At 43.0% G+C, this 18,114-nt stretch overlaps 1 long non-coding RNA gene across 1 annotated transcript; it reads right to left on the bottom strand.

Moving 5' to 3' along the window:
• Positions 1-1,338: 1,338 nt before the first annotated feature.
• LOC309532807 lies at positions 1,339-3,131 on the bottom strand. Its single transcript, XR_014220030.1, has 2 exons — positions 3,087-3,131; positions 1,339-1,965 (listed from the first exon to the last, which is right to left on the bottom strand). It is a non-coding gene; the product is annotated as an uncharacterized lncRNA (long non-coding RNA).
• Positions 3,132-18,114: the final 14,983 nt, after the last annotated feature.

Raw genomic sequence — 18,114 nt, forward strand, 5'->3', positions numbered from 1 at the left:
TCTGGTAGCCTAATGCAGAGGGTTGTCCTGATTCCTCCCATATCTGCTATAAGTGGCTGTGCTGGAGAGGCCTTATAACAGGTAGCTTTCCTACTAGGGGTGACTTTCCTACAGCCCAATCCATCACATAGTTTTTCTGTATTTTCAAAGAAGTAACTCATTCTACATCATTTTTGTTTTCCATCTTATATAGTTCTCTTCTTTAGGAACATGAGATAAATTTGGATGCGAGAGGAATGGGAACACGGATTTTTTCATAATAATTTTCCTACAATTCATTCCCACCCCCACCCCCTTTTTTAACATGGTGTATAAGAAGGGTTTTCAGGTCTCCTGCTCCTGCCCATACAGCACACAAATGTGGCTTGTTCTATTAACTGCAAATGTTTCCCTTTTTGCTTTGATGCTTACCTGTAGCTTTTCTGAAGCTCCCTCTAACTATAACAGGACAATTCTTGGTTGCTGTGGTTTGCTGGAATATATTTCGGGGTTTGGGAGTGTCCTCATCCCCTTCTAATTGGTTTTACTTTGGGTTCTTTGCAAGCCTTGGTCGTTTCAATTGACAAATAAATTTCTGAATATTTTTTGCCACTGTGTCATATCTCTTAAATCAGTTGTTATCTTCAAGTTTATTCCATTAAAAAAAGAAACCCCACACCTCTGCATTTTGACAGCCAGTACATTGCTCTATACTAGGGATGGGGGCTAAATGCAGGTCCTCCTTGCCCCTCTCTATGGGCTCGTCCACACTTCCTCTTGCCCCACTGCTTTCCCCTTGGGTGAATCTTGGTGAGCCAGGACTTCCCTTTGCAAAAGCCATGCTGGCTCTGCTTCAGCAAGGCTTGTTCTTTGTTTGGTTATTTTACCTTTAACAGTACTTCCCACTAGTATTCCCAGGACATGTTAAACTAATTAGCCATAATTTCTAGGATCCCCACTCCGCACTGGATCCCCATTTAAAAATCAGCAGAGGGGCCCCCTCTTGGTAGTTCCATCACCCTCAGAAGTTTAAGGAGACAGGTATCCAGGAGAGGACATTCTCTCTGGCAGTTATGGCATTATCTCCCTACAAAGGTGCATTTGGCATCTTCACTATAGTTTTTGGAAGTATAAATAAGTCACAGCCTTAATAAGCCAAGAAGGCCGAATATTTGTCTTACAAGTGTGAACACCATGATAGAGATTTTCAAAATCACCCAGCAGTGTTATTATTAAAATATTTAAGTATTTTAATAAGTATTAAAATGGCAACTTCTGCCTTTAAATGTGTTAGTGATCTAGCAGTAATGGGGGGGGGGGAATCAGAGATGCAAGTTAAAGAGTTTTGCAAATTGAAACATAAATCAGTCACAATTTTTTAATTAACTCAGCCAAGAATAAAAATAACAAGTTGCTTCAAGTCTTACAATAAATTCTAAATCACTGGCCAATCTCATATTTTAGTATAGTTAGATGTACCTCTCACTGAAATGCCTGCCATGCTGGTATGGATGCTGGCAAAGGGGGAAACTATTTCCTCTCTTCTGCATACACATTTCCTACTAAGATCTTCAGATATTTTCCTGAATTCAAGAGAGGCATTTCAAATCTGGGCAATAAATATATTTCTCTGTGTCCATTTCCTCAGTATTATCAGTATTATATTTAAGTTCTCAGGATAAAGGCTGTATGTCCCTAACAAAGCATAAGGAGTAGAACAGTGGTTTGAATAAATTACTGTGAAACCTTTAATTAAGGCAATATCTTGCTGACATACATGAATGTGTCAGATTTCACAGGACTCCCCAACCACCAAAGAGGCCAATAAAAGGTGTATTATTCTTTCTATTTCCTCATCGGCATACTTATTACAGTTTTACAAAAGATTGTACCATTTGGCATTGGCATGAATCAAATATACTTAGTAGTTCACAAATAGTCGCAGGTGGTTTTGGATGGGGATGGACGTGTCACATCCAGTGGAAACTGATGAGAAAAACAATGCAGATAATAAATGGCAACAGCAGCAACAACAAAAACTACATAGCACTTCAATGTTTTATTATGCAATCCTTCAACAAAACATACAATTTTTTTGCAGACCAAGAACAAACTGTGCTAAGGTGTAAGAAGGAGCCCACACACCCAGGAATGTTGGCAGGGAGGCTTGTCTGTCTGCCTCCAGCCATGTTTTAAGACTCTGCTTGCTCAGATGAATGGCTGAACACAGGTGCAGTAAATGCACACAAAGAGTGTCAGGAGTCAAGAAACATTTGCAGCGGTTACATTTTACACCATGGTTGCCCACTTCTGTTACTTATGTGGCTGGGATCCTGTCCTGGAACCTCCAGTTGCAGGAGATAAAGGTGGTTAGATGCAGTTCCCAAAACAATGCCCACTCCCCCCCCCCATGGAACACCTCTAAACCTTTTAGTATCTTAAAGACAAAAAAAAATGTGGTTTTTGTGGACCGCAAAAATGCTATGAGCTAGTGGAGGCTTACAACTCCCAGCAAAACACATACTGTACACAAACACACATGCCAACCTTGAGCAACAACTGAGCATGTGCCGTTTAAAATATGAGACTCCTCATTGCCCCAGTCCCACCCACCCCAGGCAGCTCTGCAGTGTTGAGCAGACACAGCACCTCAGTGGTGTGGGTGACTCTCCAAGGATGACTCCAATGGATGCCCATGTGCTTCATCATGCTCAGCACATGATACAAAAGAGTTCCTGCTGCCTGCAAGCTCTCCACCCTGAGCTCCCACACTCTCTCCTCGCCTACAAGAAGTAGGCAGCCCCTCTCTAGGAGTTGTAGGACTACTCTTATAGAACCAGTGTCACAATACACTACAGTCTCTTAGGCTGCAGCTCCTTCCGCAATCTTTCCTTGCTGCCCTTTATATTTAAAAATCCTAGGTCAAGAAACCTCAAAATTGGGCAGAAAAATGTGTTGTTTCATGGAAGGCTCTTTGAACCCTTTCTGTGAATGGCAGTGAATGGGGGGGGGGGTTCCTCCTTTTGCTGCACACCCTCTGCCCAGAGGAGGGCTGAGGTGGTACAAGGGGCTGCAGAAGAAAAGGGGAATTTGCAAAAATCACTCACCCTCCTTCACTTTCTCCTCACAAGATGGATTGAAGATTCCTCTGTGAATGAAAAGAAAACAATGGATACAGTCCACTGACTTCCCTCTTTTTCTGCAATCAGGTACATGCAATCCCAGTAACTCTGACACTTTGGATAGAACAAACTCGTTTGATCAGAAATGATGCTTCCTAATATTTATGGCGGTTTCAAAGTGAGTCTGGTGCTATTAATAATCTAGCAGACTGTGACAACACTGGAGACTGAAATCTCCTATAACAACTTTGCATACTATATTACTTTTTCGTTTTTAGAACTTTTATATTGATACAATCCATTCCACTCAAAAAGAAAGCTAAAAATGTTAATATAGCCTTCTCCTACAGCTGAAATTAGGAGGATTATTCCATCAAGTGTTAATGCAGAAAACATTCAGGATCTTGTTTTTAATTACAGATTATCTCGAACGTGAGGTATTGGTTTGTGCTGATGTTGTAATTCCTCAATTCTTCAAGCAAAATGAAATGATCACTCTCTTCCTGCTAAGTTTACAGTTTGGCAATTTGTGGTGGAAAATTATATCTTGCCAAAGGCAGTAATGGCACAATTACCAGCAGCACATCAGAATTAGCTGTGGGGTATCTTTCATCCAGGTTTTTGCTATCCCCTGCTGTGGATAATATTAGGAGAAAATGCAATGGTGTTCTTCATGTAGAAAGGATTTGTTGAAAATATTGTTTCCTTAATGGTTGAAATATAACTGGGTAGTAACTTATTTGGGGCCATAGTTATGGTTGATGTACCATAAGAAAAATAAAAGAGGTTAGAATATACTGGTCTGTTTTTGGCAGATGGGTGAATGAGTGTAACAAGTCGACTGTTAGTAATGGGCAAATCAGACAATTTTATTCTAATTTTTCAAATCTTAAGTTCAGTTCTCAACATCAATTTGCAGTTTAAAAAAGAAAATCCTTGTGAAATTTCATTAGCATTCTAGTGCAACTTTATCCTAATGTATACATTGTTGTTTGCAATCTTTGGCTAATTTTTTTGGCTAATTTTTTATACAATTTTCATTAGCTCTGTATGTTATTCTCAGTAATGTATTATTAGTACTGATTTATTTATACCCCACCTTTCACCCTGACAGGACTCATTTTTATGCACTTTTACACATTGCTTGGCTTACTCAGCTGATGAACTGTGTTGCAAAAGTGCAAATTTCAAAGGACAGCTGTGCTTCAGTTCACATATTGTTTCAGAAACTACAAATTAGGTAGTGTTGCCTCTAAATGCAAACTACATCTCATTCCTTTTCAAAACAGCATTAATCTTTGTCTTTACAAAAATCTGTTCATCATCCAGAGTATTAATATAATAAATAATGTCAGATGTTTAAATGAGATCCAAAGCTTATAAACTGATATACCGCAATTGCGGTGAATTATGGTAGTTCTTCTGAAATATTTGCCTTAATGGAGCTACACCACCAAGGCTTGTCTCTTCCAAAGACTGTAACACAAAAGGATCGTTTAGTTATCATGAAGGCTTCTGTCACATAAAGTATAAAAATACAAACCTATAGGTCAAGGCTAAAGCTTCAAAATATTTAAAAGGGCTGACTCTTAAGTTGCTACCAAACAAACAAACAAACAAATACTGGTGCTACTCACAGTCTAGGGAAAATACAAGCTGCAGAACTGTGCCCAACAAGAAATTCCTGGGTTAGCTTATGCAAACCAGCCTGGCCAGGCTAGCTAATTGCAAAGCCATTGAGAAACAATGGAAAGCCAGGTGCTGGGCCATTAAGAGTTATTGACAATGTAAAAAGCTATTATTCCCCCACCCTGCTCTGAGGAGTGGACAGAGACAGAAGATTTGAGAGACTGCCAAGGTGCGGGGGGGGGGGCATAATGTCACACAGGAAAAATGTGTCCCTTTTAAAACAGAGGGGTTTAGAAAAGAGGAGGGGGCACTTGGCAAAGGTTCTTGGGAAGGAAAAAGGAGGTGCCAGAGCTCCATACAGAAGCCATGTTGGGTAGAAACATCTTGCCAGGCTGGGGCAAAGGCACAGGAATGGTGTCCAAAGCTGCACTGCCATGGGGAACAAGCCCCTCTTGAGTTGTAATGCTGTGAATGCTCTTCCTCCACTGAGAACCATAGGTGTAAAATAAACCATATATCTTAAAACACTACAGTCTCTGACATGCCTGAATTCCCAACAGAAAGATGATGAAAGATGTGATTCTCCAACTTCCAAGAGACTGCGATCTACTCACAGTATAAAAAAACTGGCAATGATCTACCCATTGTCATTGGAGGATGGACCAGAGTTGTGGAGCTTTTTTTAGGGAGCAAGAGTTGTTGAACTTTTTTTTTGGGGGGTGTAGGAGATTGCTCGGGGTCTAAATATCGACCAGGATCAATCAGTAGATCGCGATCGACATGTTGGACATGCCTGTTCTATACAGTAAAACTACAAGGGTTTGGAGAGGGAGGCATTCCAAAAATGACAAACCACAGGAACCCTTGACCCCAGATAGATCAGTGGCCTGGATCCCCCATGTGAGACAACCATGGAAAACGCTGATACAATCACTGTGAAAGGGTGATTGTGTTGTCATACACAATTACTCACACTCGTGTGCACGAAAGAGTTAACCTGAGCTCAAGTTGCCAGTGAGGATGGAGCTTAGCAGGCTCCCTGCAGCCTTTTGTTTTCTCCCTTGTGGCCATGGCTTCCTGTAAGTTAGTGTTAGTGGGCAATACCAGAGAGGCAGTAGTAGCCTTGGCTGCAACTGGGGGGCATTGAATAAAAATAAGGGGGGGGGGTGGAAGCATAAAGAAGGAAAGAGAATAAATTTTTGAAAAACCATTTGTTGTGTAATGACGCTTACCGCCAGGTCAGGCGCCGTTGCAGGATGGCGACAATGCCTCCCCTGGATGTGGCAGTTGCAGTGGAGCTGAAGGGGTTTTCCTATCCTTGGGTGAACCCTTTTCTGCCTGAGAAGTGAATCACAGCTTGCGTATTTACAACATCATCTTTCTTTACTATGTTGTAGAAATATAGATACATAAAAGAATGCAAATTTGTCACTGCATCTTTCTGTTTGTTCACTTAAAGAAGGCAGGTTTTCAGGGAGGTGCTGAGGGGATGTTTTTTCCTGCAAAAAGGGTAGTAGGCCTTTGGGAATCTCTGCTGTAAGTCAACTGAATCTCTCTAAAAGAAGATTTTAAAGCCTGTGTCTTTCCTAACCCAAAGACTGCAAGATCCTTTTCATAAGGAAACCAAGGTTTTTTTTGGGTGGGGGGCAGGAGAGTAAAAATGCTTGGTCTTCTCTCTTAAACTTTCCTCTACAGTAATTGATTCTCTGATCCTGCCAAATGAATCTTTATAAGCCTATGCTGTGCCTGCTTGCAAACCGATGGTGGATGTGAAGATCTCCCCCCCCCCCCAAGTCTGTGTGGTCAACAGTTCATTACTCATGAAAGAGACAGCAGGACCTGAATCTCTCAATGGACACTTGCTTAACTTTACTCTGTTTGTTTACTTTGCTATATGTAGCTTGTCCCACAGGGTCCCAGGCTTCTCTATCTACTAGGAGCAATTAAGCTGCAAGGGTTGCCATTTAGACAAATTGATTCAAATGTTTTCCTCCCCCTTTTTGTTGGCACAAAGGGTTGGTGGGAACAAAGTTAAAAAACCCTTTCTATTTGTTTTAATACAAAAAATTTACCAATAATACTGAATATAAATAAAAGAGGAAAGGTACTTCCTGCAAATTTATGAAAGCGTCTGAAAATAGTTTCAAGTCTTCAGCCAAAGTTAATACAGTCATTATAGCCAAAATTTCCATGAAAGCATGTGTATTTGGGTGTATGTACCAGTAAAACTGCATAAATAAATACAGCACCTTTTCCAGCCAAAGATTTGCTGTCTCATAACTGGTATGTGTCCACCTTCCCCATCCCCTACCTTCTCACTGGAAGAGGGAGGAAAACATTTTCATTAGCAAAAGCGTTTTACAGAACCATGCATTTTCTTCTTGGGATTTTACATGGAATATTGGCTTGAGGTAAAGGGACCCCTGACCATTAGTTCCAGTCATGACCGACTCACTTTATTGGCTGAGGAAGCTGGCATTTGTCCGTAGACAGCTTCTGGGTCATGTAGCCAGCATGACTAAGCTTCTGGCGAACCAGAGCAGTGCACAGAAACGCCGTTTACCTTCCCGCTGGAGCGGTACCTATTTATCTACTTGCACTTTGACGTGCTTTCGAACTGCTAGGTTGGCAGTTTAGTTTGGAATAATTGTTAAACATCTGTCTGCATTTTCCCATGTTTGGAAAAAGCATGAAATGATAATATCCTCCCCACAGTCTGCCATAACAGCTCCATGGAATATGAGACTCAGGCTTGCAGACCATCTGATTCCACTGCTTCACTTCATATGCTGAATCCAGGAAAAATGCAACACCTAGAGTCAGCTCCAGTGCATTGGTTGATTAAAAGTGTGTGGACTGTACCCCTTAATGAATCCTCAGTAGTTTTGTCATGGGAGGAAACATCTTATAATCCATTTCTTCCAATATTTATCCCACAAGAGAGAGGATCAGGAGGCTTGATAATGACATCCTGTACTTGCTACACCACAGTGCCATTCTGTGTGCTTATGTGTTTGGACATTGTTTCGATTTCAAGAAAAGAGTATTGAAGTTGGCTTCCTAGCTCCAATTTAGCTACTCTGCTAAGCACACAGTAATGCATTTAATTTTAAGCATTCCAGTAAATTAGGTCACTATACTTAACATTATGCAGTTACTTAAATAAGGGAAAAATGGAAAGGCATTTGCAATAAGCATCTTTGTCTATCTTCCAGAGAATTCTGTGTTTGCCCCCCTAACCTCAGGAGGCATCAGTTGTGTTGTCTGCATACACCCAACAGCTCCAACTTAAGGGTTCTGCCGTGCTATATTAAAGGTCATGTCACACACATGCCACTGCTGATAGCTGTTTAAAAAATAACATCAAACCTAGAGTTATGTAAAATACATTCAACAAACACACAAAAAACGTAACCGGCTGTGCATTCACATAAACAATTCTCTCTGTATTTTTATCACAGTATCAAATATTTCTCTTGCACATAATCAGCACATAAAGTACAACAATATAAATGGAAGTTCCAATAACTTCCGGGTTAGTGCCATCGGCAATGGCGGAGTTCCTCTGACTGAGAGGAACCCGCTCCGTGAAAATCGGGTCTTGCTGTCGCGGCGAAGGCGGAGACCCTTTAAAAATCCCAGGCGGAGGAAGCCTGGGAACGTGGGATTCGACTGACACCAGGAGCGCCTCCCCTACTCGCAGGAAAACCCTTTTTCAGGGATCCGAAGTGACGTGGGGTGAGTGGCGCGGTGTTTTGAATCAACCGCTACTTTTACGGAGTGAAGCCGCACAGCCGTTGCCGGAGAGCGCTGACTTTTTCCTGTGGACAATTGGACTCTAAACAAGTACCCGTGAGTAGAACGGAAATTGGATTAAGAAACATTTTAATTTGGCACTGAAGCGGGAAGGTTCTAAACAGGAAGTCCACCTCCCATTTTTGTAAATAGATTGAAGCAGAAACTTTAGAAGCTAAAGTCTGGAAAGTCGTATATAAAGGTCTAAATCTCCTTCAGTTATTACCACCAAAACCCCTCTTGGAAGCAGGAGAAAAGGGGGGGAATTTTTTATTGTTCAAGCCTGCAGGAGAGAGAGTAAAGAAAAATAAATGCCCACCGTCTCAAACCTGGGAACGGGGTGTCAGAGACAGAAATTTATGGAGAAGTTCATTGACTTTGAATGGAACGTATTTTGACAGATAGTTTAAAAAGAGAAACAAATTGATTCCAATGTTGTCTTTTGCATTCAAAAGAAACAAAATATTTGAAAAATGAAAGTAATTTTCTTTTGTTGGTTCTGCTTTCAAAAGATGGCTACAAATAGAAATTGCCTCCTCTAGAGGGAGCTTGTTAAATTGTTGCTGGAGTCGATCTGGGGATTTCACAGCTGTGGAGATTAGGATCGTGAGACCAGACTCTGACCTTGAATAAAAATGTGTTTAGAAGAAGTTTTGGTGCTTGCTTTTTGCAAGACAAGCGCTTTGCTGGAGCAGATGCATGAGAAGATGGATTTGATTACTGTTGCAGTCAAAAACTTTGGACAAACGGCGAATACCCATATAGAAACCATTCAGGAACCAACCCAGGAACCTGTTTTGGCAGGGCAAGTGCAAGTGCAGAAGATAATGGAGGAGGTTGCTGTTGAACCTCAAGTAACACAAATGGATAGACTCAAGGCCTTGCAGGAGCATAAGCCACTGTTCTTGAAGTTTGAATCTGGAGTGGACCGGGGGGGGGGTCTGGAGTTGTGAGGGCTCTTAATTTTGGAGGGACTTTGAAACATGCTCTTAAATACTTCCTGGAATACAGTGTTGACTGTGGGGAATGCGACTGTGAGGAATGGGCTGATCTGCTGAGGGGAGATGGAGATATTTTTGGATTGGAGTCCCCCCGAGGCCTACCCCCCAATGAGAAAGGAAAGAAATTAAGAAAAAGATCAACAAAAGACAAAGTAAAGTGCAGGTATAAGCAAGAAGAAGATCTGCAGAAGAAGAAGATCTGCCTGCTAGCCCGTCAATGAATGGTGGCCGCCCTAAAGGTGGCCTTACAATTGGTATCTCCCTTAAACTTCGGGCTAAACTTTCACTAGTGCATGCATTACCGCCTTATGCTATTACCGGACTGATCTCTGCTGGAAACTTCTCCCTATTGGTTACAAATGTCTATTTCTCCCCGGGAGGGTTAGCAGCTGATCTTACTTCTAGATGGGAATCCCTAGAGGATTTTTTACTTTCTTGTTATCTTAAACATCCTAATGTCCCCTCCATTACTGGAGGCGATTTTAATGCTCGGATAGCCTCAAATCGGGAGGCTCTTATAAAGTCTAAATGGTGGGTTGACCCCGGCGCTCAAACTTACGATCTAGTATATATCCCCACTAGAATGTCAAAGGATGTAAAAGTCAATAAGGCGGGAGTGATGCTTTATCAGATGACTTTACGCCTTAATTTAATTATATTAAACAGTAGGTGTCCTCCAGACATACCAGGAGAGTTCACCCACCTGGGGTTAAAATCCAACAGTGTTCTCGACTATGTATTGGTTTCCCGGGATCTGTTTTTGAATGTCACCTCTTTTAAAATTGATAATGCCCAATTCAGTGACCATCTTCCCCTGACAACCAAGTTATGTGTTGACTGGCATTTGCTCGAGCGCTCCCACCCAATCCTGGTGATTGTGGAGCCGTCCACTAAAACAAAGGGGATTAGATGGCCCCCTCCCCTCGCCCATAGATATGCGGATTTTATCCGAGAAAAGTTTCCTGGTGATCAGCCAGACGTAGGAATAGTCCTGCGTGATCCTATCACCTGTATGAATTTTTTTTCCCTTGCCTGATAGAAGTTTTAACTCGCTTTTTTACTTCTCCAACCTACGGAGTTAAAAACGATTATAGAATCATAGAATCATAGAATCATAGAATCATAGAGTTGGAAGAGACCATTTGGTGCCCCTTGGTTCAACTCTGCTTGTAAACTAGCCAGACTCCAACTACATACAATATATAATGACTATAAACTTTCCGGCGCTCCGGCCTTACCTCCATCTTATTCCCTGGCTAAAAAAGCATACAAACAGGCCCAGAAATCGGCCAAACGGGAATGGCATTTAAAACGCTGGCAGACTATAATTTCTGCCTCAAAATCTCATAACTCCCGGAAATTTTGGTCCTTAATAAAGGGAAGAAACACGAAATATCCCTTAACGGTGATCCCGGCCCCTACATGGGAGCAGTTCCTGAGAAAATATTTCTCAGTGGCAGAAGCTCCGGCCACTCACTGGAGACCTTCTAATCCCCTTCCCGTCTGGCCTAATACCGACCCTGCTGAAATCCTAGAACTGATAGCTGAGCTGAAAACTGGTAAGGCCCCTGGGCCAGATTTGGTCCCTGTTGAGGCTATAAAGCTACATTCTGCATGGTGGGCAGGGATTTTAGCTAAAACGTTCGACGCAATTAATGCCACTGGCTTAATACCAGGAACGTGGAAGGAGGCCATTATAATTCCTATCTACAAAAAAGGCCCTCCCGGTGACCCAGGGAATTACCGGAATATCAGTCTGCTATCGTCCATTGGGAAAATATATGCCCGTTTTTTGCTGGCAAGGTTGACGAAGTGGTCAGTTGAGGCTGACCTGATTGGGCATGAGCAAGCTGGATTTAGATTAAACCGATCCACAACAGAGCAGGCAATTATTCTTTATCACTTAGCCCGGAAATACGCGACACCTCGACGGGGCCAACTTTTCATAGATTTGAAAGCTGCGTTTGATAGTATTCCAAGGAAATTACTATGGGATAAACTTGCCTGTTGGGGAATAGATAGAAGGCTCCTGTGGCTTATCTCCCAACTTCATGCCGGGTCCGTGGCCAGGGTGAGATTATCCCCTGCTGGAGACCTAACTAACCCAGTGCCAGTAAATAAGGGTGTACGCCAGGGTTGTATTTTAGCACCACTTCTTTTTAACTTATTTATCAGTGATATGAGGAACCCATTAGCCGACTCACAAAAATTTATTCACACCCCTCGTATAGCAGATTATCGTTGTCCTTTACTTCTTTACGCAGATGATGCAGTACTACTCTCTTACTCCAGAGTGGGTTTAAGGAGGGCACTAAAGATTTTTGCGACATATTGCCATTCTAATCATCTGTCTATCAACCACACCAAGTCCAAAGTACTGATATTTTCAAGGAGTCGAAAACTTTACTCATGGAAATTGGAGGGCACAAAAATCGAACAAGTACATAAATTTAAATATTTAGGAATTTATTTTCAATATAATTTAGGGTGGAAAGTGCACATTGAATACCTTCAAAACAAGACAAAAGCACACTCCCTCCTCCGTTTTTTTCTACTCTGAGGGGGCCCTATTCATCCCTGCGGCCTTGAAAGTGTATAGCATCAAAGTGATGGCCACAATGGCCTATGCTGCACCTTTATGGGCTGCCTTTGCAAACCTCTCACCTTTAGAGTCACTTCAAAGCCAATTCTTACGCCGACTTCAAAAATTACCAACATGCGTAAGTAATGCGGCTATTCGCTTAGAAATGAAGATCCCCTCAGTGGAGTTAGTTCTATGGAGGAGAGTCTTGTTTTATTGGATATCCCTATGGCATAAAGTCCCGAACCACTATCTCATTCAATGCATGTGGCAGGATGACTTCACAAATTTGTGGTTAGGAAAAATCCATGCCAAATTGCTGTCCTATGAAATCTCGCCGACTGAATTGCTCAAACTGGATCTAAATGTGGCAAAAAGGTGTATAAATCAAAGGCTGGATGATGCGGAGCTATACCAAAATTTCTTAGCTGGTGGTGGAGCCTGCTCGCCGTTAAATCTCGGCATAACCCCTATCTACCATGCTCCATCCTACTTAACATCGCTTATGGCCGCGTCTCACCGATATGCCTTCATTAGAGCTAGGTTCAATGTTTTTCCAACAAACGTGCTGAGACATAGATTCACTAAGGGCCAAGTCCCTTCAATGTGTGCTTGTGAAATGAAAACATCTGAATCTCTACATCATGTTATGTTTATCTGCCCTTTGTACAGTTCAGCCCGTGCTAGTATACTAAACCCCATAATCCAGCCTATGGCTGACAAACCAGTTGATCTACAGCTTGCCTGGGTTCTTCAAGATGTGGATCCTTATATTACCCTATAGGTTGCTAAATTCCTAACAGCCGTCCTCTCGTATAAGAGACGGAATGAAATGTTAGCTGATTATTGATAGTTATAAGAGCCAGTTATATAGTTATATAGAGCCAGTGTGGTGTAGTGGTTAAGAGCGGTAGTCATGTAATCTGGGAAACCGGGTTCGTGTCTCCGCTCCTCCGCATGCAGCTGCTGGGTGACCTTGGGCCAGTCACACTTCTGTGAAGTCTCTCAGCCCCACTCACCTCACAGAGTGTTTGTTGTGGGGGAGGAAGGGAAAGGAGAATGTTAGCCGCTTTGAGACTCCTGAAGGGGAGTGAAAGGCGGGATATCAAATCCAAAACTCTTCTTCTTCTTCTTATAAGAATTTTCTATAATGATGACAGACATTGATTTTAGCGTAGTGCCTAAATTTTAATCTCAATCTTATATTTTTCTTTTGAATTGCTAATATCTGTCCTTGTGAGCTGTGAATTGTGTTATATTACTTGTGGCTTGTACGAGTCCGGTGTTTTTTTTGATTTGATTTGATTTGTTGTGTGGTGTTCTATGATGGGCGTAAAGCCGAATAAACATTTTGATTGATCTGCAGAAGGGACATGGAAAAGACTTAAGAGCCTCAGACATAAGATCACCAGGTTGATGGACTAGATGGAATGGACATGAAGGACTGACAAAACCCGAGACCAGGAAGAAGAGACGTTGGATGAAGATTGGAAGAAAGTTTTTAAAAATTTATTTTGAGAATTAGTGTAAAATTAACGAGTATTAGGAAAAATGTTGGAATGAAACTATTTGGCTTTAGTAGAAATGATATAAGGAGTCATGTACAAATAAGTATTAAGTTTTAAGTTTTAAGGTTTTTTATGGTAAGATAAGGTTAAAATAAATTAAAGTAAATTGAATGACAGAATATAGTGAAAGATGGAAAGGATTTGCTGAGTTAATTAATAGGTTAGACCGTTAAGATAAATTATATAACAAAAATTGAGAAAGATGGAAAGAATTTGCTGAAACAATTAATTAAATTAGAATACAAAAAGGGAGATGTGAGGAGGTTGATGAAACAAGTAAATGAAAGATAAAGATATGGAACATTGGATGTGTGTTTTAATGTTATTGGGTTTTTTTGGCTGTATTGTTGTATTGTTTTTTATGCTTTTTATGTATTGTAATGTATGTCTTGTCAATTTTTTTGTTGTTTTCTTTTCTTCTTTTTTCTGTAATTCTTAAACTTCTAATAAATATTATTTCTTAAAAAATAAAATAAATGGAAGTCCCAATGGATCAGTTCATTCATGGAGTCCAAACGCCTGCTAGTTTCTGTTCCACATATGTCTTTGTATGTTCATTAAATCCAAATGGGAGCTACTACAGTTCCACAGAATCTTGACAAGGATTTCTGGAATAATGCCTTGTTTCGCCCTCCTGGGCTTCATCAGTTAAACATGTTCTAGATAATATAAATGAATATAATATCGTATTTCAACATATTTTAACAAATAAGAATAGTATAAACAATATATACCATAGATGTACATACCGTATGTAGTACAAGTGGTACCTCAGGTTAAGGTTTGTTCTGGAGGTCTGTTCTTAACCTGAAGCACCACTTTAGCTAATGGGGCCTCCCACTGCCGCTGCTCCGCCACTGCACGGTTTCTCCAAAGTAGGAGACTCCACCACACTCCTTGGCAGCAAATTCCGCTGTCAAACAGCTCTTACTGTCAGGAAGTTCTTCCAGTTCTGACTCACTTACAATATCAGGAAAATTATAAAACACAACAGGAATACATTGAATTGCATTTGGGTATAACAGTGTGATGGCCTGGGATTCCGAGTCTGAGAGTGAACCGGAGGAATCCCAGCCGGCACAGGAGTCCCCGCCTCCAGGGCCGGCTGAACTGGGGCAAGGCCTAGATGCTGAGGAGCCTGCACCTGTGACAGATCCTCAGGGGCAGGCACCAGGTGAGACCATTCTGGCCCCAGAGGTGCTGGAGGACTCAGTGGCTACAGGGGAGCCTCCCCCGGGGCCCAGTAACCCTTCGGCCTCTCCTGAACTGCAGAGGCTTAGGGCAGAGAGGCGAAGGGAACTGGTCTCTCCCAGGAGGAGTGCTCGCCTTAAGGCCAGGAGAGGCGGGGCTCCTGGGGGCCGGGACCGCCCCCAGCCTTAGAGAAGATAAAGGGCAGTCAGCCCGGTCCCAGGTTGCGGGAGCAACGTCGTCATTGAAGAGCTGTTTCGGCCAGCATCCAGTCCTGTTCCTCCAGTGTTCCTGTTCCCCGCCCGGCTTCCTGCTTCTGATCTTCGAGTGTTCCTGTCCCCGCCCGGCTCCCTGTTTTGGACCTCACCTCGCACTTTGTGGACTATCTCCAGGCTAGTGACTTAGGACTGAACTGGACTACGGTAACAGTAACCTTCCCCCCGGGACCAGCACAAACAGAGACAATTCAGATATAGCAGCAGTTAAAAATATATATTAAATCTTGATCACTAAAATTGTCATTTAAAACCTTAATCATTTTAGTAGTACAGTTTGTTCCCTAAGTTTTATGGCAGTCACACAGAATTTGGCCACCCTTAGTGTGATCTCTAGATCTTTGTCCTCTACCAGGAGTTTTAGACATTGAAGTTCGGACCCATTTGGAAATTTTTGTATAACAGGAGTGATAAATACCAAGTGTATATCCCTGTAGAAACGGCAGCGTAACAAGATATGAGAGACAGTTTCTACCTCCACCAAGCCTCGTTCCATGTAAGGTTTACCCTCAGATCTGCCCTGCAATAAGGCAGATGGCAGCACGTTGAATCTAGCAAGGGTAAATGACCGTCTGTATTTGGGTATTTGTAATTTTGACAAATAATTTGCTGGAGTAAATCCTCTCCTACTATCTTTTATTGCCGGGTGTTTATTCATCTCGCTCATGTGGCTTTGCAGTTCCACATCCCAAATTCGTTGGCGGATTATTGCTCTAGTTTTCTCATAACCTACAACTATCAGGGCCTGTGGGGAAAACCCAAAGCCTCTTAGCTTTTCATGCAGTGTAGCTTTCCATTTGGATTGGTAGGAATCCAGTAGGGTTAAGGGTGTCAACCCAACAGGGGGAAAGATAAGTTTTAACCAATAATGGATCTTCAGAATCCATATCTGAGCGCTAACAGGGATTTGTCTGGCCTCCAGGTGGACAGCTATGTTAGACACACAAAACGGGATCCCTAGCAGGCAGCGATAGAATTTAGTTTCGAATAATTCTAAGGGAGCTAGGTTCGAGAAGCTGCAGATCTGAGAGCCATATGTCAGTTGTGTTAATATTTTTGCAGCAAAGACCTGGGAGGCACCCGGAAGATATTGGCCCCCTTTTCCATAGAAAAATCTTATAATAGCTTTGGTAGATCTTTGAGCATTTGCAATAGTATTTTTAACCTGATAATACCACAAGCCCTTTTCCTGGAAGGTTATACCCAGGTATTTAAAAGATGATACCTGTTCAATAGGTCGATTGTCAATTCTCCATTTGTGTCTCATTCTTTTTTTAGAGAACACCATAACCTTGGATTTGCTATAGTTAATTGTTCAGCATTACAATAAACAGTGAGGGATCTTAGAAGTTTTCTTAGGCCTACACAGGAGAAGGAAATTAGAACAGCATCATCTGCATATGAGAGAACCAGGAGCTGTGTACCAGCCAATTTAGGGGGGTGGGCATTTTCTTTCTCCATGTTTCCTACTAAGGAGTTTGTTATGTAGTGTAGTTTCACCCTGGGCCAACAGGGGGATATTGTATATAGTTTTCACTCAGGTCCGCGGCAGTTATTTTAGGCGGGAACTCTGGGCTGATGTGGTTACAATGTTGACAGCCGGCTGCCTATAAATACAGGCTGGCTGAGCTGTTCGCAGTCAGTTCTATTCCAGCTTACCTTAATAAAGAGCTATTTGAAGGAATCGCTGTGCCGGCTGCTATGTCAACCCACAACTTAATACTGGCGACGAGGATGGGATAGATGGACATCAGAGCACAGCCAGATGCGGCCAGCCTCTGAACTGAGCTGAATCACAGAGCGAAATCACTGAGCGAAATCACTGAGCGAAATCACTGGGCAGAACCAATTCAGAGCTGACTATTCTGGCTAGAGCACTGTGTTCCATCCATCGCCCTTCACGCCGGCATCGGAATCATGGCTTCACTTGTGCCTCTACCGCCGTTTGCGCCAGCCTCTGAATCATGGGACTCCTACCTCGCTCAGTTCGACTGCTACCTCCAAGCCAACGAGCTGACAGCAGTATCAACGGATCGGAAGCGGGGCCTATTCCTCAGCCTCTGTGGGCCTGAGGTGTTTGAGACGGCCCGAGCATTGGTTGCGCCTGAAGCAGTCCAGGCAACACCATGGGACACGATCCAAGAGAAGCTCCGCAACCACTACGCACCGAAGCCGTCCAAGATTGCTGCCCGCCATGCGTTCTACCACCAGAACCAGGCAGAGGGGGAGTCAATCAACAACTACACCACCGCCCTGCGACAGGCTGCAATGCACTGTGAGTTCCAAGACTTAGACGATGCCCTGATGGATCGAATCGTCTGCGGGGTCCGGGACATCCATCTGCAACGGCGTCTCCTAGCCAAGCCAGACCTCACGCTACAGAAAGCCATTGAGGAGGCTGTGGCCTCAGAAGCTGCCCAGGAGATCCGCAAGTCCAGCAGCCCGCGTCTTGCTAGGGAGCCAGTTCCGGTGCATCATGAAGAGGCCAGCAGTGATGAGGCATCCTCCAGTGAAGACGAGGACGTGCACCAGACAAAGCGGGAGCGCAGGAAGTTCCAACAGAAGTCCAAGGGCCAACCGGAATGTGCTGGCTGCGGAAGCAACCATTCCCGTGCCAAGTGTCGATTCAGAGACGCCATCTGTAGGAAGTGTTCCAGAAGGGGCCACATCGCTAAGGTCTGCCGATCGGCTCCGTCTGACACCCCCCCTTCATCGACTCGCAAGTTCAAGTCTTCACTCGAGTCTGCCAAGGAAAGTTGTTTCGCTCTCACCAACTGCCGCTGCCCGTCTGGAACCACGATTGGCCAAACCGACTCGCCTACGCGACGCAAGCTGAACGTCACGGTGCTCATTGAAGGAGCTCCATGTGACATGGAGATCGACACCGGGTCTGCCCTGTCCATCGTGTCATGGAGCACCATCAAAAGACTGGTACCCAGAGTGTCCAAAAGGCAACTCGACTCTCACCGCGTACAC

Source organism: Podarcis vaucheri, assembly GCF_965113315.1.
Source record: "Podarcis vaucheri genome assembly, chromosome: 5".
In the NCBI taxonomy this organism is placed as follows: Eukaryota; Metazoa; Chordata; class Lepidosauria; order Squamata; family Lacertidae; genus Podarcis; species Podarcis vaucheri.